Genomic DNA, 17,100 nt, shown 5'->3' on the forward strand with positions numbered 1-17,100 from the left:
TGGCTATAATCAAGAAATCTAATAACAACAGATGCTGGAGGGGATGTGGCCAAAGGGAATACTATTGCACCATTGGTGGGAGTGTAAACTTGTTCAACCACTCTGAAAAGCAGTGTGGAGGTTCCTCAAAAGACTACACATAGAGCTTTCCTATGACCCAGCAATTCCACTCCTGGCCACTTATCCAAATTTGCTAATTATTCAGACACCTCAAAAGTCCAGATAAGATATTTGGTATTCTACTGTGTGCATAATATCCTAGTGAACAAATTAATGTTAATATTAATGTATCAGTGACATTATAAAGAATGATCAAAATAATATTATTCTTATTATTCATCTGATATCAAATGACAATCATTATTTTTAACTTACTTTTTTTTCTGGACCTGAAGCTTGAACTCGGGGCCTGGGCAATGTTCCCAAGATGTTTTCCTCAAGGGTAATGCTATGCCATTTGAGCCACACTTGCACTTCTGGCTTTTTGATGATTAGTTGGAAGTAAGAGTCTCTTTCTTGCCTGGGCTGTCTTTGAACTCCAATCCTCAGATTTCAGTCTCTGGAGAGATGAGACACTAGCACCTAGCCAAAAATATAGGTTTTATAATCCCCTTTAACAAAGATTGAACTTTACTGGGGATGGATAACATGCCATTTGTGTATCCATTACACTCTGAAAGGGCTCTAATTAGTGATAGCTCATTTACAAAATGGTTCCATGCTAACTATTGACTTTAGCTGAATTTTGATGCAGACAGTTTCCCCATCAGGGAAATGCAAAAACATTATGTGTAGATAAAAGTGAGCACACCACATAAAAATTGCTACTGCAAACACCTTGTCAATCTGACCCTGACAAGCCAGACATATTGATTGGCTGGAACTGGCAGAAGATTAAACAGCTAGGACACAGAAGCAACGCAGGTGGATAACTCTATCTGCATGGTACACTTCTTCTCTAAAATTATGCACAAATCTAGAATCATTCCTGCTTGGGATTGTGAGTTTCACTGATGATGGCTGTAAATTAGAAATGGCTGGTAAGTCTCTCCTAAAAGTAGCAATAGATTTCCATTGGGCCTAAGGTATTTGAAGGAAAACTGTTGTTATGGGTGATAAAATGTATAACTAGCTTTGCCATTGATAGATAAATCCTTGTTTTTCACTTTGTGACTATTGGACTATAAAAATTAAGCCTTTTAACCATGGTCAAGCATTTGGAGACAAAGGGTAAGAGACAGTTATGATTGTTATCAGGAAGTGATTTTTAAATATCATTTCTTTGGGAAAACTTTCTAAGCATCTATGAAGTTTTATTTACAGTTAATTGGATACACTATACTTAAAAGATCATGAGTTGATTTATGGAAATAGCTCTAGGCCATGAGTAGATTCTGTGCCTTTGGTCTGAGAATACTTTGCTTTTATTATTGGTGCTAATGCATTGGATAAGGACCCTATTGTTGCTAATAAGCTTCGAAGACATTTACTTTCCTTTGCTTACATGCTTGGAGAGGATGTTGGAAAAGGATTTTGCTGAATGGCTTGGCTGAAAACCAAATTGAGCATCAAATGTTTTCTTTAGACTACTCAGGAAATTTGTACGAAGTGATAAATAATAACTACTGATTTAACCTCAGCGGAATGTCTTAGAATATTATCATTTTAAAAAATAATGTCCCGTAAGGAAGTTAATTCCAATCATCTTTAGCAAGAGAAAATGAAATGTATGTATATGTATATGTATAGATGCATACATATGGATATATATATATATGTGGTGTGTAATCAAGATAACATATAATTTTATATATATATGTATGGAATCCTACATGTAATATAGAAACAATAATTTATTAATAAAAGTGCATAACAATAATTATATTATATATAATTATATACAATGTATACTTACATATTATTTTTGGATAAGTAATTATACAGAATATATTATTAATAGATGGAACAATATATTAATAATACAAGATGTATTAATAATGTAGTCATATGCAATAATATGTAATCCAGATCATATGTACATTTATATATGTTTGTATTATTCAAAACTAGTGAAGATGGGAGGAAAGGATTAGAAACATTGGACTTATTTTTCAAATTGAATCATGAACAGAGTAATCATAAAAACCTGTGAGCATCGATTTTAAAACTGGATAAAAATCAGAAACAAAAAAAATGATATATATCTAATGTCTTGTTTTAAATTTGATCATGGCATTGTTAAACATTCAGATATTCTTAGAAGTATTCAAATTTCATTTTATATCCTGTATGAATTATTTCCATATTCTGGAGAGGAAGAATATGAATACTGGAAAGGATCTCAGGACAGTTATTTGTTGACTATGATCCTGAAATAGGTAAGGGTAATTGTGGTCTCAAACCTGCCTGTAATCTCTAGTATACTTGCCTTAAATTTGTATTTTCTCACATGTTTGGAATAAAGAAATGTTTTCACTTTGACATATCAACTTTTAAACTTTTCTTCAACAATGTGTAGCTCTCTACATGTAGAACAACATGTTAAAATAGAAAGTGGATTGCCTTAGTTATTATAAAGATGCTAGGATTTCATGGCTGATATTGAAAAAAATTCAGGTCTTAAGCAACATTTCTCTCAGCATGAAGAGTTGAATTTTTAAATCCTTAATAATTTAACTTTTTAGAAAATATTTACATCTATATATTGAGAAATTTGAGGCAAGAAAAAGACTTTCTAGGGAGTAAACTTGTAGATTCAGTAGTAGAGTATCTAGTACATGCAATCCATGAGTTCTAATGGTAGTCCTGTAAATACAGATTACAATGTAAAGAACAAAAACATTTGAAATTCAGCTGTTCTAGTAGAAAAATGATGCTTAATTCTTTGTGTAATTTCTACGAAGGGAGAAAAATAATGTTTAAATGTTAAAAGAACATGAATTGCCTTTCATCTGTAGTTGACTACTTGGATAAATGACATAAGAGACTGGAATGTGATTGGCAGCAAATAAGGGAAGTAATTTGCCCTTGACAAATTGGCCCATACCCCATGGATTTAGCTAATTTTTATTGTTTTTATTAAGGTGATGTACAGAGGGATTAACATTTTATAAGTCAGATAATGAGTAAAATTCCTTTTGGTCAATGTCACTCCTTCCTTAGCTCTCTTCCAATTTTTTCCTCCTGGCTCTGCCAACAAATTGTACATTTTCAACATATTGTCTAGTGAGTACCACTGCATTTGTTAATCCTTTGTACCTCTATTTCTGTGCCCTTCTTTACCCTCCTAAAGACAGATAAACAGCAAGACAAAGAACGGAAACAATAACAAAATAAGAACAACTAAAAGCAAAATACAGACAATTTAGCTAATATTATAGGCAATTTCAATCTTGCATTAGTTTCAGTTCAAATCAGTTTCAAAACTCTTACAACTCATTTGCTTCATTCTATGCATATATTTGCTTCTCTATGCTATTAGTGATCGAATTGTATTTAACTTTCCACTGCATGTATTTTAATAAAAATTGTTATTACCCTTTCCATCTGTAATTTTACCTTTTCTGATCCATACTTTATACTTAGAATGAATAATTCTACATGTACAAAAGTTTATAAGCCTCTAACTCCTGCTTAATCACAAATTACTAATTGTCTTTGAGAGAGAACACAAATTCCTAAAGTTGCTGAGTATGCTAATGTGAGCTTAAGGAATTGATTAGATAAGGGTATCCAGGAAGGAGAATAAAGTGTCTGCAGGATATTGAGACTCCTAAAAGAATTCTAATAATCATCAGGCCAAATGAGCTGTCATGTTATCTGAGAATCCTGGAATCATCAGTTATGGAAATTCAGGGAGCCTGCTGTCAAAAGTTAATTATTTTGTATCTTCTATGACTTGAGTAAGACAGAAGGTGGAGTCTTAATCTTGTCTTAGGATAAGTGCTTTGTTCTATATGAGGTATGGATGTTTTGATAATGGGATGAGTTTGATGTAATGTGTAGAATTCCTGACAGTGAAAAAGTTAAAGTGGAAAAGAATAGTTCTCAAAATCTATAACGTAGAGAAAAATCACCCAAAGTTACTTACAGACCAAATCAACAAAGATACACTTAAATAAAAAGAACTGTTTACTAGAACTATGATTTAATTTTTTATCCCCCTCCCCAAAGTAAACCTTCAAAGAAACAACAAACTAAATAATAGGTTTGTTAAGCACTTAAAGAGAAATATCTCATGAGAAGAAATAAGACTGGCCAATGGACACATGAAGAAATTTTCAACATATCTAGCTATAAGAGAAATCCAAATTAAAATCACATTGAGATTCCACCTCACTATAGTTATAATGAACATTATCAAGAAAACAAACAATAACATATGCTGACAGGGATGTGGTCAAAAGGGACCACTGTTGATGGGAATGTAAACTGTTTCAACCACTCTGGAGAGCAGTATGGAGCTTCTTCAAAGAACTAAACATCAAGGTCCCCTATGGTCCAGCAGAACCACTCCTGATCATTTACCCAAAGATTATAACAAGGCTATCCTAAAGCCACCAGCATAGCACAGTTTGTTACAGTATTGTTTATCATAGCCAAGATATGGAGTCAACCCAAATGTCCCTCAGGGGAGGAATGGATCAAGAAAAATGTGATACACACACACACACACACACACACACACACAGACCGTGGAATTCTATGCTTCCATCAGAAGGAATGATATTGCACCATGCATAAGGAAATGGAAAGACTTAGAAAAAACTACATTGAGCAAAATAAGCCAGTCCCAAAGAAATACAGATTGCATTGATTTCCCTCATTTTTAGTAACTAAAATGTGCCTATAAGTCTATAAAAGTAAACTATAAACATATAAGTCTATAACCATAAACTGTGAAAGTTAAGTGCTTATAAAAATAAATACACTGAGACCAAAGGAGAATATTCTTAGGAAAGGATCACAAAGGCTCAATAGCTATGTGCATATGATTATATAAAATGATGTTTATAGAAATGGACACCAACAAATGAAACAAGAGGGTTTTTGTTAGTTTGCCTTTTGTTTTGTTGGTTTTTCTTCTTTATTGCTTTTTTTTATTTCTCTACCTTTTTAAAATTTCTATATCTCTTGTATGTATGTTTATCTGTTTTGAGGAGGGAATGGGGGAGCACAAAAATAGTGGGATAAAAGGTGAACAAATACAGCAGTGATACTCACTAGACACTATGTTGAAAATGAAACTATACCAATTGTGGAGATGAGGTCTAGGAGAGATAAACTGGAAGAAACTGAGGTAAGAGGTGACACTATTAAAAAATACTTAAGTTATGTAACTGTAACACCTGTCTACATCACCTTTATAATAACAATTTTTATGAAAGCTATGATTTTTACATCATTCTAGACTACTTCTCAGTAGTAGTATTATTAGCAGAAGACTGAATATATCAGGACTTGGAAACAGTAAAGGAATTGTAAAATTCCCCTTTAATCATTAATGTATAAAACAGAAATTTTACCTAAAAAACAAATATCATTATGTCTGCAGTTTAGCCTTTTGCTTTTTGTGAGGCGTGTTCTACCAAAATAGTAAAATTGCTTCTTGAATATATTTGGTGGATTGATATACGAGTAAGTTACAATAGTTAAGGAATGTAATTAGTCACAAGGAATACATGAACCAAATGTAAAGGGCTTTTATAAGTCTTCTAACATAGGCCCCTCATCAGCAAGAAGTAACCAAAGATTGAATTTGCCTTCCCTAAAAAGTTTTATGGTGTTGAATGATAGCAGTTAGCCATGAACATTTGGGAAATATAAAGGGAACCTGTATGTATGAAATTACAGATTCTCTTAGAGGAAAAATAATTGTAATGAAACTTTCTGCCTAGCACATATGACCCATCAAGTTAATGGAATGTCACAATATAGGTTTTTATTTTTTTAAAGAACTTTACTCAACTAAGGATTCATTCCGGCCTAATGTGGATCAAGGAAGAGTTCTAAAGAGTAGATCTTTACCACACCAACCAAAGCCAGTAAGCCATGGCCTAGAGTCTGGTCAAATGCCATTCAGTAAGTTTCCTTTATGCTTCAGACAGTGAGTGCCTGTTGACTAGTCTCTGGGCGGACTTAAAACACTTTATACTTCAATGAAAACCTGTGCCAAGTTAAAAATAACTGACATTCTTGCCCTAGTGGTGACCTGCTTTCAATTGAAAGTGCATTGCATTCCTAATAATCATTCCTATTGAGATCAGTAATAAAACTAACTCTTTAGTATAGGAACTATTATCTCCTCTTGTCTTGATAATTCTTTGACTTGAGCCCATGGATAATAATTTTGGACTTTATTCTGCCCAGAACTATGAGAAAATAAATTGTTGTTGTAAATCAAAAGTTTGGGATTATTTGTCAGTGGCCTCAGAAAACTAATAAATTTGTTTAGTTCACACTTTGCATGTATAAATGTATTATTTACTCATTCCTCTGATTTGGTTTTAAAAAAATCTGACTTACTAGGATGCGCTATTATTTTCTTAGTATAAAGGAGCAAGAATAGAATAAAAATGAAAAGTATAATTTCAGGATGTTTTAATTAATGTTGATACAACATAAAGGCAACCTGTATTAAAATGCTAACAGCAACAATGTAAAGAAACTTCCTATGGGCTAGGAAGGTGGCTCAGTAGTACAGCGCTTGTCTTGCATGCCTGAGGCCCTGGGTTCAATTCCCCAGCACCACATAAGCAAAAAGAAAAAAGCCGGAAGTGGTGCTGTGGCTCAAGTGGTAGAGCACTAGCCTTGAGCTGAAGAGCTGAGGGACAGCGCCCAGGCCCAGAGTTCAGACCCCACGACAGGACCCAAAAAAATTTTAAAAAAAAAGGAAACTTTCTGTTAAGGATCATTTTTGCTATTCAGGGTCTTTTATTGTTCCATATGAATTTTTGGATTGCTTCTTCTATTTCCTTGAAGAATGAGGTTGGAATATTGATAGGTATCGCATTTAATTTGTAGATAGCCTTGGGAAGTATTGGCATTTTCACCATGTTGATCCTTCCAATCCAGGAGCATGGGAGGTTTTGTCACTTTCTAAGTTCCGTTTTGATTTCCTTTTTCAGGTTTTTATTATAGAGGTTCTTCACTTCTTTGGTTAATTCCTAGGTATTTATTTTTTGTGGGGCTATTACAAATGGGGTTGCTTTCCTGATTTCAGCCACGCTTTTTTCATTGTTGACATACAGAAAAGCCATTTTTTAAGGTTAATTTTATACCCTGCTAGGGTGGGGAGTGGAAAGGTGGGGGTGGGGGAGTAGAGAGGAGAAGGGATGGTATGAAGAAACAAAGGAGGAGGCTACAATGCTTGATAAGAAATGTACTCACTATCTTGCCCATGCTATTGTAATCCCTCTATATGGTATTTTCACAATAATAAAAAAAAAGAAACTGACTTCAAACTGAATGATAATAATTAACTGATTACAATTATCTGAAAAGTTGCCAATATATATCAATGATGAAATACATTCTCATCATTTTAAGTGATGAAAATATCAAAGTACCAATATTTTTAGTTCAGTCTAACAATTGGGCAACTACTTTATAATTTTTATTGTATCCCATTCCATTAAAAAAAAACACATACTCATTGATGGTATCTTCTTTCCCCAAAAAAGTAATATAATACTCATGTAAATTGTAAAGAAACATCAGATCCTTTCAAAGCTTTGTAAACACATAATTGATGCTTCTCTGAGTTATGCATCAATCATCATGCTAAGTGAAATTTACCAGACTCAGAAAGTAGAATGCCATGTGTCTCTCAGATGCAATATCAGTGTTTTTAAAAATGAATAGCAGAAATGTAAAAACCCACCCTATTAGTTAGAGCCAACAAGAGGAGGGAAAGCAAAAGCAGACAGTAGAGTGGGGTGAACATTATTGGAGTACATTATACCAATTCATGAAAATGGAACAATAAAACTGAAGCTCAGTGAGGAGGAATAGTGGAGGGAATGGATTTTTGAGTATATTCAATGCATACATAGAAATATCACAATTAACTCTCTCTGCCAAACAAACATGTTACTGGCAATAGGAAATAAAAAGAAAAAATGTGTGAGAAATGTGGAGATTTCTGAAATACATTTATGGAAAGAGATTGAATTCCAGAGAAGTTGATATAAGAGATTGATGAACTGGGAAGTATAGGTATTGAACAATTTTGGGATAATGATCTCTAGATATTTATACAATGTAAGACAGCTGTATTTTTGATGCTGATTGAACTGAGAATTGAAAAGGAGGCATTATGAGATTGAGCCAATAATTGTCAAAGAGGAACAATACAGCAAAATATAGATAAATTAGCTTTGGGTCACATTATTTTAAGGAAGGAATGAAAAATAGAATTTCTAGGGAGCTTTGCAAATTCACAACATTGTTTCTTATAAAAGAGTGAGACTTGGTTTCTATATTCTCTGAGGGTTTATCCTGATTTCAGCAGTTGGCATATCTAAGACTTAAGAAATTCTATGTCTATATGTTATTTTATTCTTCATTCGTGTTCAGCTCTGTTCACTGTGTGCACAGCACTGAACCTGGCTTTCCTATTGTCTTTCCTTATTCATCTTATTATCCACTAGGCTTCATCACAGCAGATAAACACTGATGTCCATACTGTGGAAAATGGGATTAAATAAACATCACTCTATGCTATTGCCTCAGGATGCAGTGTGAGAGTCAGGGTACAGAGGGACATAGCACCAGAAGGGGGAGCATGGAATGTGGCAAGCTGATGCTTTCTAATCCTCCAATTCTGCTTGAGTCAGATACACTGGTGCTTGTGATTTTAAGAAATAGATGAGTGAATATTTTCACGTGTGTACTTATAAAACACCTATTCCCAAAAGTTCCATCTAGAAGTATTTACTATGGCATTGGATAAAAATAAGTACTTAATATTGCATAGTTATTAAGGATAGCTAATTATTGGCTTTAACCTTTAAGACATACCACATCAAGAGGTAAATGAATTCACTATAATAATCTTACAATAAGCAATGTCAAGAAATTTACTCCAACAGCTATCATTAGCACTGAGAACATAAAGTCCAAGTTTAATTACCAGTGTGCTCTTTATTCTGAATGTACGTACTTCCTCTATAGATAACTGTGTACTCATTCATAGTGCAGTTTGAATGCCAAAGCATGTCAGATAGTTGACACAGTTACACATAACAGCTGATAAAATAAATGAACACATGAAGTCATAGTCTATCCTATTTTCCTACTCTTTTTCAAGTGAATTGTTTTGGGTATTAATAGTTTCTGTAGCAATTAGTGTTTTAAAAAAAGGTTAGCAAGCTATTTCCCAGTTGAAATGTTTAATTTATTAAAGGAATTTTCCTGGGTACTTTAAGGAACACATTATCAGCTTGGAAACAGAGAAGATAGATTTGGGACGGCTAACTCCTTTACACACTGAATGCAGCCATACAAATGCAAAAGTGTATGAGTCACAATATCTGAATTTTGATTGGCCCAACCAAAGAATTAGTGAGGAAAGGCAATCTGGTGATCTGATAGGGGGCTCAAGGACAAACCATGATTTGTGACCAACTGGTATGTCTTAGATAGCTCTTTGCCTGAAATTTTGTCGTAAGCTACAACCAAAATATCTGTGTTTCACAGCTACATTTGTTAGTCATCCTTATTATATAATACAAGTAGAAATATTAACTTTCACCACCAATAACACTGTTTGACTTTGTTCCTTTCTTCCATAGATTTCACTTGATAATAATAATATCATTGCTTCTTTGGTTAAGGGCAACTATGTGTTTTGGTTGTCATTACCAAAGAACTTAATATTAACTATAACTGTTGTTCAAATCTTCTTTATTATAATAGCTTTTGTTTCAAATACAACTACACAGTAGAAACTGTTCATTCAAAGTACAATTGACCAACTTTTCCTCATTTGTCCCTCCACCTTCCCCTTCTCACCAACCATCTAACAACTGCTATTTCAATCTCAAGTGTTATGATATTACCTTTGGAAGATTCCTCATGTGAGTGTGATCATGTCGTTGTTGTCTCTGCACCCCTGGCTCATTTCACTTAACAGGATCATCAACCAGTTACAACCATGTTGTTGGAAATAGTAGGAATTTATTCCTCATCGATTCCTTGTTTGGTCTGTGTGATATCCAACTAGCAATATGTTTCACAGTATGTTTTATATCAACATCCTGTTATAATCAAATCATTCATTTATCTTTATAATGTACTGTGAAATGTTATATTGATGACACTATATATCTTAATTGCATCATCATTAGTTTACAGATCCTTGTATCTCAGATATGGGTGAACACTAACTATATTATTCTGGCATAGATCTCTATTATCTAAGACTTTGGGAACATAACTCTCTGGAGATTATATATACAAAGCTCAATTGTTAAAAGGAAGAAACCTGAATGAGCCAATTTAGAATAAAAATATTAATTAGATTTAAATGCTAAAAACCCAGACATCTACAGTTAGAATAAAGCATTTTGATGCAAATTGTCATTAATAAAACAACCTATAAAATATCATTAACTGCTTAAAAGTAAGTGAGAAGAAATTAACTTAAAACTGGGTAATAATTTAATAATTCTCATTTCAAGAATTAAAAAAACTCACCAAGAATAAACTAATGTTTATCTTAGTGACCTAAGTAGTGGTATCCTATGATCATGCATTAAACAATTTTTCTCTTATGATAAAGAAGGTCGCTACCTACTAATTAAGGGATCTCTCCTTCAGGAGGATATTACAATTCTAACTATCTATTCGACAAACAATGGAGCACCCAAATTTAGCGAAGAAACACTACTTTCCCTCAAATCCCACATAGATCCAAAGACATTAATTGTTGGGGACGTTAACACACCACTTTCCCCACTAGATAGATCTACTCTGCAAAAACTCAACAGAGGAACCGCAGATCTAAACAACTGCATAGATCAACTAGACTTAACAGACATCTACCGAATATTTCACCCAGCCACATCAGAATACGCATTTTTCTCAGCAGCACATGGAACATTTTCCAAAATAGACCACATTTTAGGCCACAGAGCAAACTTGTCCAAATTCAGAAACATTGAAGTTAAACATTGCATTCTCTCTGACCACAAGGGAATAAAATTATAACTCAACAACAAAAGCCACCAAAGAAAGACCTGTTACACATGGAGGCTGAACAACACACTTCTGAATCATGAGTGGGTCATGGAAGAGATTGGAAAGGAAATTAAAATGTTCATGATATTCAATAAAAATGAACACACAAATTACAAGCTCCTCTGGGACACAGCAAAGGCAGTACTCAGGGGCAAGTATATAGCTCTGAGTTCCTACATCAACAAATTGGAGAGATGTGAATACAACAATTTAATGAGATATCTGAACCTCCTTTAAAAAAACAGCAAGATAAACCCCAATCCAGTAGATGGAAAGAAATAATTAAAATTAAATCAGAATTAAATGAATTAGAATCCAAAGAAACTATAGAAAGAATCAACAAAACAAAGAGTTGGTTCTTCTAAAAAATTAACAAAATTGACAGGCCCTTAGCAAATCTTATCAGAAAAAGAAGAGAACACACCCAAATAAATAAACTCAGAAATGAGAATGGAAACATCACCACAGAAACAACCAAGATTCAGAACATTATAAGGGAATACTTCTCAAAACTTTATGATAACAAGTTTGAGAACTTGGCAGAAATGGACCTCTTCCTAGCAAATATTGACATGCCCAAACTAAACCAAGATGAGTTAAATCTTCTTAACAAGCCCATATCAAGCATTGAAATAGAAACAGCAATAAGAGACCTCCCATTTAAGAAAAGCCCAAGACCAGATGGTTTTACAGCGGAATTCTACAAGGCCTTCCAAGCAGAGCTCACACCAATACTCCTCCAACTCTTCAATGAAATTGAGAGAGAAAGTCCACTAACGAACTAATTCTATGAAACCATCATAACCCTCATCCCAAAACCAGGCAGGGACTCATCAAAGAAAGAGAACTATACACCCATTTCTTTGATGAACATTGATGCAAAACTTCTCAACAAAATTCTGGCCAATCGACTTCAACAATTCATCCAAAAAAATCATACATCATGATCAAACAGGATTCATTTCAGGAATGCAAAGCTGGTTGAATATATGCAAATCAAATAATATAATTCATCACCTCAACAGGAGCAAGGATAAGAACCACATGGTTATCTCAATAAATGCAGAAAAAGCATTTGACAAAATCCAACACCCCTTTATGATAAAGGTTCTGGAAAAATTAGGAATCCATGGAACATTCCTCAATACAATAAAGGCTGTATATGACAAACCTACAGCCAGCATTATACTTAATGGTGAAAAAGTAAAGCCATTTCCTCTTACCTCAGGAATGAGACAAAGATATCCACTCTCTCCACTTCTCTTCAATCTGGTATTAGAATGCCTAACTGCAGCAATAAGACAAGACGCAAACATAAAGGGGATCCAAATAGAGAAAGAAGAAGTAAAACTCTCCCTTTTTGCAGATGACATGATCTTGTATTTAAAGAATCCCACAGAATCCACTCCCAAATTACTCAAACTGATTCAAAAGTTTGGGGAAGTATCAGGGTATACAATTAACCCTCAAAAAGCAATGGCTAAAATCAATGGCTTTTCTGTATGCCAACAATGAGAAAAGTGTGGCTGAAATTAGGAAAGCAACTCAATTCGTAATAGCCCCACAAAAAATAAAATACTTAGGAATTAACTTAACCAAAGTAGTGAAGGATCTCTATGATGAAAACTTTAAAAACTTGAAAAAGGAAATCAATACAGAATTTAGAAAGTGGCAAAACCTCCCATGCTCCTGGATTGGAAAGATCAACATGGTGAAAATGGCAATACTTCCCAAGGCTATCTACAAATTCAATGCGATACCTATCAAAATTCCAACCTCATTCTTCAAGGAAATAGAAGAGTCAATCCAAAAACTCATATGGAACAATAAAAGATCCCAAATAGCAAAAAAGATCCTCAACAGAAAGTACAGAGCTGGAGGAATATTAATACCAAATTTCAAACTCTACTATAAAGCCATAGTAATCAAAACAGCTTGGTACTGGCACAAGAGTTAGACCTCAGGACCAATGGAATAGAATTGAAAACCCAGAAATGAACCTACAGACCTATCGCCATATAATCTTCGATAAGGGAGCTAAAAAATAGAATGGAAGAAAGACAGCCTCTTCAGTAAATGGTGCTGTCAAAACTGGTTAACCACTAGTAGAAAGCTAAAGCTAGATCCTTATATATCACCCTGCACCAGAATCAACTCCAAATGGATCAAAGACCTTGGAGTCAAAGCTGACACTCTGAAAACATTAAAGGATGGAATAGGAGAAACCCTAGGTCTCCTTGGAACAGGTCGAAATTTTCTTAATAGAGACCCAGAAACACAACAAATCAAAGAAAGGTTGAACAAATGGGATTGCATGAAATTGCAGAGCTTCTTCATGGCAAAGGACATAGCTAGCAAGATCAATAGAAAGCCCACAGATTGGGAGAAGATCTTCACTAGCCATACAATGGATAAGGATCTCATATCTAAAATATACCTGGAACTCAAAAAATTAAATCCACCAAAAACAACTCTTCAAAGAAACAACTGCTCAATAAATAAGTGGGTTAAAAACTTAAAGAGAAACTTTCTCTGAAGAGGAAAGAAGGATGGCAAATAGACACATGAAGAAATGCTGAACCTCCCTAGCCATAAAAGAAATGCAAATCCAAACAACATTGAAATTCCACCTCATCCCAGTTAGAATGGCTATAATCAAGAACTCTAATAACAACAGATGCTGGAGGGAATGTGGACAGAAGGGAACCTTACTGCATTGTTGGTGCGAGTGTAAACTTGTTCAACCACTTTGGAAAGTAGTATAGAGGTTCCTCAAAAGACTTCACATAGAGCTCCCCTATGATCCAGTAATCCCACTTTTGGGCATTACCCAAATGTTTACGAACAAGACCACACTAAAGCTACCAGCACAACTATGTTTATTGCAGCATTCTTTACCATAACTAAGATATGGAACCAACCCAGATGCCCCTCAGTAGATGAATGGATCAAGAAAATGTGGTATATATACACAGTGGAATTCTATGCCTCCATCAGAAAGAATGACATTGTCCCATTTTTAGGAAATGGAAAGGCTTGGAAAAAATTATATTAAGTGAAGTAAGCCAGGCCCAAAGAATAATAGGTCCCATAGTTTCCCTTACTTGCAATTACTAGTATATGTCTGAGTCAAGCAGAAAAGGTCAGATAAGTTGATGTTAGAGAAATGAACCCTAAGATATGTATTCAAATGTTGTTTTTTCTTTCATGAGATTGTTTGTAACACATGTATGAGATTATTTTTTTGTTGCTTTGTATGTCCCTCCCCCAGATAACCCCTCCTCTCACTGTGTTTGATGTTGGTATAATTTGTGGAGGGAAGAGAAAAAATAAATCGTTTAAATAGGATATGCAACAATGAGATGTACAAGTCGTTAAGTTGAAAACGAACTTCACAACTTTAGTGTGGGGAGCGGGGGAGGATGGGAAGGGATAGGAAGGGGAAACAAAGGCGGAGGCTACAATGCTTGATAAGAAATGTACTCATTATCTTGCCCATGTAATTGTAACCCCTCTGTACAGTATTTTCACAATAAAAAAACAATTTTTCTCTTATAATACAATTGCTAAATATTCATAAGTGTATTTATATATAAGTATTTTAAAACATGGACATTTTTTTCTAGGATTCTGGGTGGAATGGCAAACTTTGTGGAGTCTTGACCTGAAATGCAAGATGATATGACAATTCAAACTCAAATGAGCAAGGAATTCTGAGAGGATGCAGAATTGAGGCATGAAAAATGTTTTTCCATGAGTGAGCAGAGTTGTGCATACATTTTGCCATTCTTCTACTTAAAATCCAAGTTCAGTCTTCACATCTAGAATACTATCCACAGGATCCCTTGGCAAGATGTCCCTAAGGTTCTGGGGTCCCAGATTTACTCTGGCTAACCATCATATTCCATCAGTTTCTACGCTTTCCCAAGATCCAAGACCTCTTTTTTTTTTTCTTCAAAAGAGATTCTCATCACTCTTTGACCTTAGGAGCGTGTACGTGGAGTTGGCTCACGTTAAAGTTTATGTGTAAGTGTTGTTAGGGCTACTGTTTCATAGTGGCGAATTCTCTGCTAAGGTATTACAGTCTTCAAAGGGTTTCTCCTTAACAGGAAAGTTTTCCTATTTTCTTGAAATTCTCTCTTGCCTTGTTAATTTCTCTTTCTGGTACTTTTTTGTTTTGCTGCCTAACATTGCAATATACCTAGAGCCCTTTGGGTTTCTTTTTTATCTTTTCCATTACAATATAAATTCTATAAACTCAGAAACTCTGTCTTATTCATTATTCAAAACTGGACCCTTAATAGGCACTAAAACAAAACCAGCTAGAAAAACAACCAAACAAATAAAAACGTTCAACTTCTCTTTAACAATAAAATGGAGAAGGAAATTTCCACCACTTAATATATGGTACAGAATAATAACTTAAACTACTCTTAATTGAAGAGCTCTGTCAAGTATCTGAATCTTAATTAAATAATGGAGCCCTCTTTTACATTCCTGCCTCTCTCCCTGGCACTGCTATACATTTTTTAAGTTCTTCCAAGTTAAAAGTTTCACATACTTAAGAACCAACTCAGCTCTTGAGCAGATACAGGTTATTTGTGGTGACAGCCAGATTTTCTAATTCCATTCATTCTATTACCACACCATGAGTTGAGCATACATTGTCTTTTACCAGAATCAATATCTTATCTATTCAGCTCCCTGAAATGAGCTTTCATTATCCAGGTACTTTTAGATAGATGACTTACAACTTTTATTACCTTTAGTATAGCCTGCTAGGATATATTGGGAGTTTTGTGCAGAGGGTATAGGCATAAATCAGACTGGGTCACCTTCAGATTAAAAAATCAATAGGGAAGAAAATAACAGTTGAGTACTTCTGAGTTTAGCACACATTATCAAAGGAACATAGTATATAAATGGTGACAAAAAGAAACATATGGTAAACACCTTCAGGACTACTGGTAGGGTTAGCTACATGAGGAGAGTATTTACTGGATTTAAATTCAATTGTAAGGAGCACTGCTGTACCCTTGAAGTGCACCATAGGATCTTTGACACTCAATTGTAACTTGATAGACCATGTAGGCTCAATTTCCTGGGTGCTTAAAATTATATGATGAAGGTTAAAGAACCTTCACAAATATAAGAAATTCTTAGTTTAAAATGACATAAATAGTTATTTCAATGGAAATTCACAAAATATGCTTGTAAGAGGCATGGAGATTGTCAGAATAGCTTCTCAAACATTAAAGTAAGTCCATGTGGAGTTGAGAATAGACCAAGAGGTAGGGAGGAAGATATTAATAAGTAGGATCTATCAAAGAGAAAAAAATGTTTATTTTCAGTTATTGTTCCCTGGTAGTATTTTGTTTGATCACAAAGGATTTCTAACACAGTATGCTTAAAAAGCACTTGTTTTTAGTCATTGGAAATGGTGCTTGCAGTTATCAGACAGTAATAATAAAATCTATCAACACCTCTCTTTACCATATGAAAACTATAAGGAAACCCAAGGGTAACAAAATCTTTAGGATCCTAAAGAGATATGCACAGTTACATGAAGCAGCCCAGGCATAACAGAGTAGCCCAGGCCTAACAGGCCTACTAAGAAGAAGTGGGAAAAGTGGAACAGCTCATCTGACTTGTCAGCTCCATCTCTGAGGAATGTCTCCCAGGAGGAATATGAACACATTATTGCTAAAGTTCTTGTTGCTGTTTACACCTTTAAATGTGATGTTTCTGAGTTTTAGATTTTACCAATTAATTAAATCATTGTAAGCACAATGATAAAAAATAAAGTAAATCCCAAAGTCAGGTCTTATGCACATGTTAGCCGTATTTAAGCTCTAACAA

The sequence above is a fragment of the Dipodomys spectabilis genome, unplaced genomic scaffold (assembly GCF_019054845.1).
Source record: "Dipodomys spectabilis isolate Male_0828 unplaced genomic scaffold, ASM1905484v1 ptg000197l, whole genome shotgun sequence".
Classification (NCBI taxonomy): domain Eukaryota; kingdom Metazoa; phylum Chordata; class Mammalia; order Rodentia; family Heteromyidae; genus Dipodomys; species Dipodomys spectabilis.